The sequence below is a fragment of the Pseudophryne corroboree genome, chromosome 7 (genome assembly GCF_028390025.1).
Source record: "Pseudophryne corroboree isolate aPseCor3 chromosome 7, aPseCor3.hap2, whole genome shotgun sequence".
Classification (NCBI taxonomy): domain Eukaryota; kingdom Metazoa; phylum Chordata; class Amphibia; order Anura; family Myobatrachidae; genus Pseudophryne; species Pseudophryne corroboree.
Window position 1 is genome coordinate 48,065,444 of NC_086450.1, and position 12,819 is coordinate 48,078,262.

General features: G+C 45.4%; 1 protein-coding gene and 1 long non-coding RNA gene across 4 annotated transcripts in view; one reads left to right on the forward strand and one right to left on the reverse strand.

The window, feature by feature from the left end:
* The window catches only part of ERBB4 (erb-b2 receptor tyrosine kinase 4), a 1,260,323-nt gene that overhangs the window by 631,307 nt on the left and 616,197 nt on the right, over positions 1-12,819 (reverse strand). The gene's annotated exons all lie outside the window — the stretch shown is intronic.
* Positions 1-12,819, forward strand: part of LOC134944520 (uncharacterized) — a 79,621-nt gene that overhangs the window by 22,248 nt on the left and 44,554 nt on the right. The gene's annotated exons all lie outside the window — the stretch shown is intronic.

Sequence of the window (12,819 nt, forward strand, 5' to 3'; positions counted from 1 at the left end):
CTCTGTTGGAGAGAACACTGTAGGTAATGATTACAATCTGATAATGCACCTTTCTCTGCTATAAATACAAGTAGCCCTCTATGACCATATATGTCTCATCCTGTAAGCAGCATATTCCAGTCTGTAAGTAACGTTAAACAGTGAAACAGTTATAGCAGAAGTTATATATTTAATTGGCAAATCATTGCACCAGTTCCAGGTTCCCTGTGCTACTTTGCTAGGTGATTTATCAAAGCTTTACATACTGTATATTTCATATGTCAGTAATATCTCTGTCAAGCCATGAATATCTCTTCTTGTCTACTGGGACAATGCCTCATTTCTTTCTATGTCACAGGCAAGGAACATCTTACTCCCTCTGTCACCTGTACAGGGGGAGGAGGGTTACAACAGCAATTTATCTTCCATTACAAATAATATGTAGAAAGAAAAATCAATATGTACTGAAGAGAAGATTACAGATAACTCAGGAGCACCTCATGTCTCCGTATCTCTCCATTACTCACACAATGGCTGCATCACCACACAGTATGTTGGAGATTCACAGAAGTAGCTCCATTGTGAAAATTATCACATTATTATCTTATTTACTACAAAAGTGCCAATGTAGTTTGGTGTGACTTTATCTGGACATCACTGAATAAAAATTCAGAGCATTATACTGGTGTAGAACACTTACTTACTGTATATAGGAATCAGGGGCAGAATAAAAATTTGTATATTTACTGTGTCAATTTGCTATTAAATGCAGTCTTTGCGGAATATGAAGATACATAGGGGCGTATTTATAATACACAGGGGTTTATTTATGTGAACATACATAGGGGCGTATTTATTTATCTGCTGCGTTTTGTTTGCAAAATGCAAAATTTACCAAGTTCCAGAATTGTAGGCATTCTTAAGGGCCCCATACACTTATACGACATGACGGTCCGTCATGTTGTCTAAAGGGCCCCATACACTAGAACGATAATGCCCGATTTCAGCCCAATTCGGGCTGATATATTGGGTGAAATCGGGCATTTTCGTTGTACTTTACACCCGAGCCATTCCGATGCGTGTTCCCGTGAGCATCGGATCGGATCGGATCACCCTAGATCCGACATATCACGAGTGCTGCACTCGTGATATGTCGGATCCCGCAGGAATGACTGGGATCGTATAAGATACATCGTATGCAAAAAAAACGTATACGATGTATCTTATACTATCCAGCCGCCCGGGAGGCTGCCGGGAGGTTGAAGGGAAATCTTATACGACATGATGGACCGTTATGTCGTATAAGTGTATGGGGCCCTTAAGATTTCCCTTCAACCTCCCGGCAGCCTCCCGGTTGGCAGGATAGTATAAGATACATCGTATGCGGTCCTTTTACATACGATGTATCTTATACGATCCCAGTCATTCCTGCGGGATCCGACATATCACGAGTGCAGCACTCGTGATATGTCGGATCTAGGGTGATCCGATCCGATGCTCACAGGAACACGCATCGGATCGGGTGTAAAGTACAACGAAAATGCCCGATTTCACCCAATATATCGTCCCGAATGCCCAAAATGGGCTGAAATCGGGCATTATCGTTCTAGTGTATGGGGCCCTATAGTTTAGCCCCAGTGTAGCTGACACTATCTTGAGGTGGCATTAGCCATTGTTGTCTATTGGCTACGGATCACAAAATTTACCATGAGGGGGAACCATACATGCGCAGTAGTGTGGCTGGGCCCCAAACCCGTAGGTAAAGTGATTGCATCATTGCAAAAAGAACTTGTAGATCCTCTAACACTCATATGAGATGTAGCTATTGAATAACAAGACAGATGCTATAATTTGCGTTACATTTTATTAAGTACATTTTAACTCTGTTTCCTTCCTATGTACTCCCCCCTCCGCATCCACACACCACTGCATTCTTGTTTTCCATTGGTCAAAGCCTCGCTGTAGCACAGAATCTGTCCACGGTCTCAACCGTTTTCTTCTACAGATCTGACTTTGGGGAAAACAAAGAAGTCACACAGTGCTAGGTCTTGTGAGTATGGAGAGTGTTCTAGCACTGCAATCTGTTTCTCGGCCAAAAACTACTTCACAGAGAGAGCTGTGTGGGCTGGTGCATTGACGTGATGGAGGATGAAACTATTTTTCCACAGGTCTGACCTCTTTCTTCTGATTCTTTCCCGCAAAGTTTCTAGAACATTTTTGCAGTAATGTTGATTCACTGTTGCGCCTTCTGGTGTCCAGTTTGCCAAAATAACACCTCATGGGGGGTAGTGGCAACGTGGGGAAGAGGGGTGCCCGGTGGTGGTAGCAGCAATGTCAGTGGCAGCACATGCGTAGCCAGGGGCGTTTTAAGAGAGGAGGAGGCCCGTGTTCAGCCTCCTCCGTTCTGGCCCCCTCCTCTCTGCCCGGAGCGCTGTAGAGTCTGAGCACTAGAGGGCTCAGACTCTACTGCGCATGCGCAGATCTCCGGGAAAATGGCGCGGCGGCCATTTTGCCTGAGATTTCTCTACTGCGAGTGCGCAGAACTCCGTGAAAATGGCAGCTGAGCCATTTTCACAGAGTTCTAATAGCGCTGCGGATGCCGGCGCTGGACTTTGGAGGGGTGAGTATTTTAAAAGTGGGTGCAGTGTGTGCGGTGGGGGCCCCCTCTAGACTCAGGGGCCCCGTGTGCACCGCACACACTGCACTCATTATAGAAACGCCAGTGTGCGTAGCACATACTAGGGGTATTTTCCACGAAAAATACCCCAATATGTCTGCAGAGTGGCATCGCAGGGACAAGCTCTGTCCCTATATATGATTAATGATACATCCATGTGATGTCATCAATAATCGCCTTGTGGATTGATCCTCAGATGTGGATTGTGATAGATCGGCTCCTAAATCTTTTGTGCCACTCAAACACAGGGCCGGATTAAGGTCTGTGGGGGCCCTTGGGCAACAAATTTGCGGGGGCCCTTATCAATAAAAGTGATGTAGTGGCAATGAACAACTTAAGTAATGAATGTAGCAATGATTTTCATGTATATGTAAAAAAAAAAATATAATATTCATATTAATTATGGTCAGTGCAAATGCACTAATTAGTTTAAGATGTAAAATCACAATTATTATTGAATCAGTTATTCTTCCTAAGGGGTTATTACTATTAGTAATAACCTTCTAGAAAGAATGACTGATTCAATATTAATTCTGCTTTACTTTTACAGTTTATATTACTGTAGGATTAATGCACTTACCACAATTAATGTTATTATATTTTACTTATATAGGAAAATGATTGCTATATTAGAGGCTACTAACTACAAAAAAAATTACATTTCTGTATATGACTGGTCCTGGTAGCACTGCACCGTGGGGGGGCTTGGGGGTCCGGTGTAGCTGACCAAGCCAGGCCGCCCGCCACCATCTGTCAGCTGGCACTGCTGCAGTCGGAGCTCTAAGTGAAATGGCGCCTCATTCAGCTCCCTCACTTCTGTACTGCAGCGTTGAATGGAGTGTATCGCTGGATTTGACTTCCCGCGAGACTAACTGCAGACAGTGTGTGCACAGCTATGAGTGACTCCTTGGCAGCTGCATGGAGGAAGGGGGGAACGGAGAGTGCCTGTGTCCGATTTGAGAGACAGTGTGTGGGGGACCCTTAACGTGTGGGGGCCCAGGGACGCCCGCCCCTGTTGCCCTTCCTTTAATCCGGGCCTCCTCAAACACATGTGCACGTGACCTATAATGTGCCCCATAAGCAACAGTTAGCATACAGAAATATTCGGTGGGCGCTTTGTTCAATTTAACAAAAATTTTTAAGGTAACACAGTGCTGAAAGTAGGGTGGGACGGGATGGTACGGAGTACCATTAAGAAATATGGTGGTGGTACTCAGTACTACCAGTCCCCCGCAGGGCGCAGGGTCTCTGTCCGCAATGAGCATGCAACCCCTGGCAATGAGCAAGAAACCCCTGACAATGAACATGTAACACATGGCAACGAGCAAGAAACCCCTGGCGACAAGTGTGTAGGGCAGTAGGTCCTGGAACGAGAAAAGGTTCAGAGACGGGCGAACAGATTCATTAATGGGATGGAGATACGAGGAAAGGCTTGCTAGGCTATTCATGTTTACACTGGAAAAAAGGAGATTAAGATGGGACATGATTAACATTTACAAATATATAAGGGATCAATACTCAGAGCTAGCGGGGTAGTTGTTTTTTGGTAAGATCATCAAAAAGGACACGTGGACACCAGCTTAGGTTAGAGGAGAGAAGATTTCGCACACAGGGATGGAAAGGGTTCTTCACAGTAAGGGCTATATGTATTTGGAATTCCCTGCCTGAGAGAGTAGTAATGGCGGACTCGGTCATTACTTTTAAGAATGGGCTAGATAAATTCCTAATGGATAAGGATATACAGGGTTATGGTGGGTAAATCATGTACTATAGTAATAAAAAATAGGAGTATTATAGTTTACGGCTAAACATTCACCACAGTTAAAATTAGTCTTAAAAATATTTCAGTGTAGGAGATCACAAACAGGTTGAACTCGATGGACAAATTGTCTTTTTTTTAACCTCAGAAACTATGTTACTAGAGGCATTATGTGTGTAAGTGGCACCACTGCAGGCATTATGTGTGTAAGCAGCACAGCAAGGGGCATTGTATGTGTAAGCGGCACTACAGGGGGCATTATGCGTATAAGTAGTACTAAAATGCGATGGGGGGGGGCGCAAAATGTATAATTATGCCCCTGCATGTATAGCGTTACCCAGAAGTACCGGGAACGCTGACACCGCCAGGAAAAGCTGCAGAAAGCTGCCTCTTTTGCCATGAAACCCCTGGCAGCAAGCAAGTAAATAGAAGCCTTACTGTGGGGCATAATTTGTAAGGGGCATTTTTGTGTATGGGACATAAAATGGTATCAGTGGCATAACTGTGTGTGCATAATGTGTAATAAGCATTATGGTGTGTGGCATAATGTGTAATGGGCATTACGGTGTCTGGCATAATGTGTAATGGGCATTACAGTGTCTGGCATAATGTGTAATGGGCATTACAGTGTGTGGCATAATGTGTAATGGGCATTACGGCAGAGCCGGCCATAGGCATAGGCAAACTAGGCAATTGCCTAGGGCATTTGATATGCCTAGGGGCATCAGCAGCTTCTGCTGATTAAAATGATATGCGGCATGCCTATATTCTGTGTGTAGCATTCAGGGCCGGATCTAGGGGGGGGGGGGGCGAAGGGGGCGACCGCCCCCCGTAACACAGTCATAGCCACGCCCACTTTTGAGCAGAAGAGAGCTCTCCGGGGAGAGCCTGAGGCAGAACGATGTGCTGCAGCTTATACCACAGCAGCACAGCAGAGCCAGGAGAGCAAGGGTTACAGAGCATTTGCGCCTCACTTGCTGGTGTGTGGGTACTAGGGCTAATAAATACAATTACCCCACACCACAGTCACATGTACATAGAACAATCGCAAGGCTCTATCTCAGTCTCACTAAAAAAATACAGTCAGAATTGAGAGAGGAGGAGTTAGGATTGCAGATGGGAGGAGTTGGGACTGTAGAGGGAGGAGTCAAGATTAAATAGTAAACCGCCCCCCCTAAAGAAAAGTCTAGATCCGTCCCTGGTAGCATTTCATATGCAGATACAGCCACAGTCCCACACAGTATATAGGCATGCTGCATATCATTTTAATCAGCAGAAGCTGCTTGTGCATCCTAGCCACATAGCAATGCAAATAAGATGCATTTTCATTAAAAAAATGTGCCCGACGTTAGCATTGAGGCAAGATTTATGAGGACACATCTGTATCCAAGCAGAGGCAGAGGTCACAGTGTTAGTGGCAGTGTGAGTGCTGTGTGCATGTGAGTGGGTTGGTTGTGCAGCAGTGTTCGTAATATGTGTAAGGAGCATTATGTGTGTCATGTAAAAATGCATTAATAATGTGCAACATATGTGTAAGGGGCACTATGTGTGTCATCATGTGTACAAGGGCATTAATAATGTGCGGCATATGTGTAACGGTACTACTGTATGTGTGTCATTATGTGTATAGGGGCATTATTAATGTGCAGCAAATGTGTAGGGAGCACAATGTGTGTCATTATGTGTATAAGGGCATTAATAATGTGCAGCAAATGTGTAGGGAGCACAATGTGTGTCATTATGTGTATAAGGGCATTAATAATGTGCAGCAAGGGACATTATGTGTAAAAGGGCATTAATAAAGGTTGTCATAATGTGTAAGGCACATTATGTTTATAAGGACATTAATAATGTGTCTCATATGTGTAAGGGGCTTTACTGTGTGGCATTATGTGAATAAGGTGCTCTAATATGTGGCATTGCGTATAGAAAGGGCACTACTGTATCGTCTAATGTGAATAAAGAGCAATAGGGTGTGGTGTAATGTGAATAAGGAGCAATTCAGTGTGATGTAATGTGAATAAGGGGCTCTACTGTGAGGAGTAACGTTTATAAGGTAAAGTGATACTACTGTGGGATGTAATATGAATTATGGACACTATCGCATGATCAAATGTGAATAAAGTTGCAGTACAGTGTGGCGTAATTGGACTTGGGGTTACTATTGTGTGGCCATGCCTCTTGCCAGCAAAAACACAGCCCTTTTTGGCCTGTGCGCCAAATGTGCGAACTGTTCCTATTTAAAATATAGGGGGTACAAACACCAAAATAAGGACTGCTATGGATGAGGGGTGGTGGTGCTGGGAAAGAGGTGCAAGGTCAGAGGCGGAACCAGTGGTGGTGCTAGGGGGCACCAGCTAAAATCTTTCCTAGGGCATCCTATTGGTTAGGGCCGGCTCTGCATTACGGTGTGTGGCATAATGTGTAATGGGCATTACAGTGTGTGGCATAATGTGTAATGGGCATTACAGTGTGTGGCATAATGTGTAATGGGCATTACGGTGTGTGGCATAATGTGTAATAAGCATTACGGTGTGTGGCATAATGTGTAATAAGCATTACGGTGTGTGGCATAATGTGTAATGGGCATTACAGTGCCTGGCATAATATGTATTGGCATTACGGTGTCTGGCATAATGTGTAATGGGCATTACGGTGTCTGGCATAATGTGTAATGGGCACTATGGTGTCTGGCATAATGTGTAATGGGCACTATGGTGTGTGGCATAATGTGTAATAAGCATTACGGTATGTGGCATGATGTGTAATAAGCATTACGGTGTGCGGCATAATGTGTAATAAGCATTACGGTGTGTGGCATAATGTGTAAGGGCATTACGGTGTGTGGCATAATGTGGCCATGCCCCTATTGTCATGTAGCCACTCCTAGTTTTGTGTGACCATGCCCCCTCATGACACATGACCACATTAATTTTTACTATCAGTACCACCAGGAAAAAAAATTCTACTTGCACCACTGAGTTAACACATTGCTCTACTTTTGAATTAAGCATTTTCCAACCACACGGTACAAACACAACTTCTTTTAACGCTGTGTGAGAGGGATTAAACTTGCAAATTCATTGCAATGACAGTTAGGAGCTGATTGGCTGGTACTTTATGTCCGTCCACTTTATCTCCATCCAAGGCTTAGTAAATAGACCCCTATGTCTTGTACATAGATAAAGTGGAGAGAGGTAAAGTACCAACCGACCAGCTCCTAACTGTCACTTTTCAAACACAGCCTATAACATGGCAGTTGGGAGCTATTGGCTGGTACATTGGTGGTCATTCCGAGTTGATCGCAGCCAGCAACTTTTTGCTGCTGCTGCGATCAACTAGTCCATGCCTATGGGGGGGTGTATTTTAGCTTTGCAGGGCTGCGATCGCATGTGCAGCGCAGCCCTGCTAAGCTAAAAAAAATTCATGCAGAACAAGACTAGCCCTGGACATACTTACCCTGTGCGACGATCTCAGCGACGCTGGGGCCGGCTTTGACGTTAGACATCCGCCCTCCGTTCTCCTGGACACGCCTGCGTTTTTTTCACCACTCCCCGAAAACAGCAGGCAACGGTCCGGTGACGCCCAGGAACGCCTTCTTTCTGTCAATCATCTTGCGGTCGCCTCTGCGACTGCTTTCTTCGTAGTCCGCGACGTAACCTGGCAACCCCTGTCGCCGGGCAACGCCGCGTGTGCGCAGTGCGGCCGCCGCGCATTCCAGACCCATTCGCACCGCAGCGACAAACCGCTGCGTGCGAACGGGTCGGAATGACCCCCATTATCCATAGTTGCCTACCCTCCCTCAATCTGCAGGAGACTCCCTGAAATAGTAGCAATCTCCCTGACTCCCTGAATGGACCAGCAATCTCCCTGATTGCACCTTACTCCCATTATGCAGCTGTTACATTCTTGGGGGGGGGGGGGGGGGGGGGAATCAGAGATGCATACATTAAAATGGGCTCATCAGTGCCATTTCCCTGCTTTGGTTATAAGGCACAATGATCCCTATGGCTACATTAATTTTAAATAAGGTTTTTCATGGCCACTTCCAGTATATGGAACCTCTTGTAAAACACAATACACAAACAAATCCTGCAAAATATCAGTGTCTTTTCTTCAACAAGTAGATCTTAGTAACTTTGGGGCTCATTTACATTTGGATGTAAGTCATATTTATGACACGCCCCTCAGATGTAGCACTACACGTCCGCACTGATTCGTGTTACTTTCATAGTCTCAATGAAATGCATTTTCAAAAGTAGGCAAGTATGTCATTATTTCTGTCCACTTTATCTCTCTCCAAAGCTTAGTACATAGACCCATTATATATCTTACTGACAGTTTTTGTCCCTTTTACACATACGTGACCCCGCTCTGCAGAATCACACATGCTCCCTGCAAGGGAAGCCTTCCCAGTAGTAGATTCTACAATTGGCAAACAGAAATGTGCTTTATTTTGATAATTATTTTTTATATTAACACCTAGGGATAGATTTACTAAAGCTTTTAAAAATACTGGTGTTGCCAGGGGCGTAGCCAGAACTTTATGGGCCCCATTGCAACATTTTAAAGGGCCCCCTGTCCCAATGATTCTAGAGAGACACCTCTCTGCAGCAATTATTAATTGTATGCTCCATAATAGTCCCTTGGTTTATTTTATAAACCATAGCAGTGCATAGTTTATTTTTTAACCATAAAAGTGCCCTAGTTCACATTATGTCACACTGTAGGGCTGTCCCAGTACGCAATATGCGACACAGTACGCCCAATTGACTTTATGACATAGTGTCCCCAGTTCATATTATGTCACATTACAGTGCCCCCATTCATATTATGCCACACTATAGTGCCTCCACTTCATATTGTGCCACATTACAGTGCCCCAGTTCATATAAGGTAACATTATAATGCTCTCCAGTTCATGTTATAACATATTATAATGAGCAGGTCCAGGGACATAACTAGATATATTGTAGGTCCCAAGTCAAAAGTTTGTAAGGGACCTCATATCACATGCAACTTGACAGGGAAAGTGGGCCCCTCTCAGCTCTGGGCCCCATAGCAGCTGCACTGCCTGCACCTATGGTAGCTACGCCCTTGGGTGTTGCCCAGGAACCAATCAGATTGTAGCTACCCTTTCTCTATTGCATCCTAGAAAACGGTAGACGGAATCTGGTCTGTTTTAGAAGCTTAGTAAATGTACACCCCAGGCATACTTATTAATAACACAATGTTACATGGCAATAGCATTGCAGTATAGGGTATACAGAGCTCCGCAGGACGTTCCAGCAGACGTTTAAAATATAAATAGGTAGAACTGTGCTGTACACCTGTCACACATGCTCCTGGGACGGAGATCAGTGCCTGTTACTATTTATTCAGCTTTGCGCACACCTGTTTGTTCTATGAACGCATTCTGCTTCCAGTTTCTGATGCAGGTGTTCCCACTCGGCATCCGTCTCTCCCTACCTTCTCTTTGTTGTACTGTAAGTTCTACCTGTTGTGATTGCAGGAAAGTTTACGCCACAGTCTCCCTTTGTGTTGATGCTAGAACAAAGATGCGGATTCTGCAACAATTTCCAGCTACTAATCTATTCGGTATAAACTGTAATCAGAAACTGGCAATCCAGCTATTATTAGTTCCAGTACAATAATGTATTAATGCCGCTTAGCGGGATGCATTTTATTCTTCTTAACTGAAGCCGCCTGGCACTAGCCTGAGCTGTTATGTGGACAGGATGGAAGCTGTGTGCACTGATCACAGCATCGCAGTGGCGTATCTGTAATGGGTGCAGTGTGTGTGGTGCACACGGGGCCCCTCGTTCCAGAGGGGGCCCACACCGCACCCATTTCTTCTATACTCACCTTTCCGGAGTCCATCGGCGACTGTGTGTGGTCCCCCTCCTCTCCCGTAGCCGGCACCGCCGCTGCTAGCGCACTAGAAACTCTGGCACTTTGGAAAAAAATGGCGCGGCTGACATTTTTTCGGAGTTCTGAGCATGCGCTGTAGACTCTGGCACTGTGCCAGAGTCTCAGTGCTGAGAGCGCTAGCAGCGGCGGTGACGGCTACAGGAGAGGAGGGGACTCACACATTGAGTCTGCACACGGGTCCCCTCCTCTATAGAAACGCCTCTGCAACATCGGGGACCAAACTGGATGGTTCCAAAACTGGATCCCCATTATAAATGGTATCAATGTGTTGTTTTGCGCCATCTTTATAATTTGTTACCCTTGGTAGCTCTGGTACTAGACAAGTTTTTTAAACTGTTCCACAAAGATTCAGCAAAAGCAAAATACACCTATATAATAACTAGCAGAATATATGACTGACGGCTCACATGTGAAGATTTCAGTTGAAGACGAACAGTTTGGTTCTAAATTAGGGGTTTATGTACTAAGCCTCAAAGAGAGATAAAGTAGTCAGAGATAAAGTACCAGCCAACCAGCTCCTAACTCATTTTTCAAACACAGCCTGTAACATGGTCCACTTTACCTCTCTCTAAGGCTTAGTACATTGGCCCTCATTCCGAGTTGTTCGCTCGCTAGCTGCTTTTAGCAGCATTGCACACGCTAGGCCGCCGCCCTCTGGGAGTGTATCTTAGCTTAGCAGAATTGCAAACGAAAAATTAGCAAAACTGCTACTAAATAATTCTTTGCAGTTTCTGAGTAGCTCCAGACCTACTCCTAGACTGCGATCAGCTCAGTCCGTTTAGTTCCTGGTTTGACATCACAAACACGTTTTGCGTTCGGCCAGCCACTCCCCCGTTTCTCCAGCCACTCCTGCGTTTTTACCTGGCACGCCTGCGTTTATTAGCAAACGCCGGGAAAACGCTGAGTTGCCACCCAGAAACGCCCCTTTCCTGTCAATCATTTACCGAACAGCAGTGCGACTGAAAAGCGCCGCAGGATCAACAGCAAAACTGCTAAGTTTTGTGTTATATAACTAAGCGCATGCGCCCTGTGTACCTTGCGCATGCGCCCTGCGCATGCACAATTTGCAACAAATCGCAGCATAGCGAAAATCGGCAACGAGCGAACAACTCAGAATGACCACAATAGGGGGTCATTCAGAGTTGATCATAGCAGCAAATTTGTTAGCAGTTAGGCAAAACCATGTGCACTCCAGGGGGTGGGGGGCAGATGTAACATGTGTAGAGAGAGTTAGATTTGGGTGGGTTATATTGTTTCTGTGCAGGGTAAATACTTGTTTTTACTTTATTTTTACACTGCAATTTAGATTTCAGTTTGAATACACCCCACCCAAATCTAACTCTCTCTGCACATGTTATATCTGCCCCCCCTGCAGTGCACATGGGCCCTCATTCCGAGTTGTTCGCTCGCAAGGCGATTTTAGCAGTATTGCACACGCTAAGCCGCCGCCTACTGGGAGTGAATCTTAGCTTCTTAAAATTGCGAACGAAAGATTCGCAATATTGCGATTACACATCTCGTAGCAGTTTCAGAGTAGCTTCAGACTTACTCGGCATCTGCGATCAGGTCAGTGCTTATCGTTCCTGGTTTGACGTCACAAACACACCCAGCGTTCGCCCAGACACTCCTCCGTTTCTCCAGCCACTCCCACGTTTTTTTCCGGAAACGGTAGCGTTTTTTCCCACACGCCCATAAAACGGCCTGTTTCCGCCCAGTAACACCCATTTCCTGTCAATCACACTACGATCGCCTGAGCGAAGAAAAAGCGGTGAGTAAAAATCCAAACTTCATAGCAAATTTACTTGGCGCAGTCGCAGTGCGGACATTGCGCATGCGCACTAAGCGGAAAAACGCTGCGATGCGAAGAAATTTTCCGAGCGAACGACTCGGAATGACCTCCATGGTTTTGCCCAACTGCTAAAAAATTTCCTGCTGCGATCAACTTGGAATTACCCCCCTGGTTTTGCCCATCTGCTAACAAATTTGCTGCTACGATCAGGTCTGAATTAGGGGGGTCATTCCGAGTTGTTCGCTCGGTAAAAATCTTCGCATCGCAGCGATTTTCCGCTTAATGCGCATGCGCAATGTCCGCACTGCGACTGCGCCAAGTAAATTTGCTATGCACTTCGGAATTTTACTCACGGCATTTTCATCGTTCTGGCGATCGTAATGTGATTGACAGGAAATGGGTGTTACTGGGCGGAAACAGGCCGTTTTATGGGCGTGTGGGAAAAAACGCTACCGTTTCCGGAAAAAAAGCAGGAGTGGCTGGAGGAACGGGGGAGTGTCTGGGCGAACGCTGGGTGTGTTTGTGACGTCAAACCAGGAACGACAAGCAGTGAAATGATCGCAGATGCCGAGTAAGTCTGAAGCTACTCAGAAACTGCTACGAGGTATGTAATCGCAATATTGCGAATACATCGTTCGCAATTTTAAGATGCTAAGATTCACTCCCAGTAGGCGGCGGCTTAGC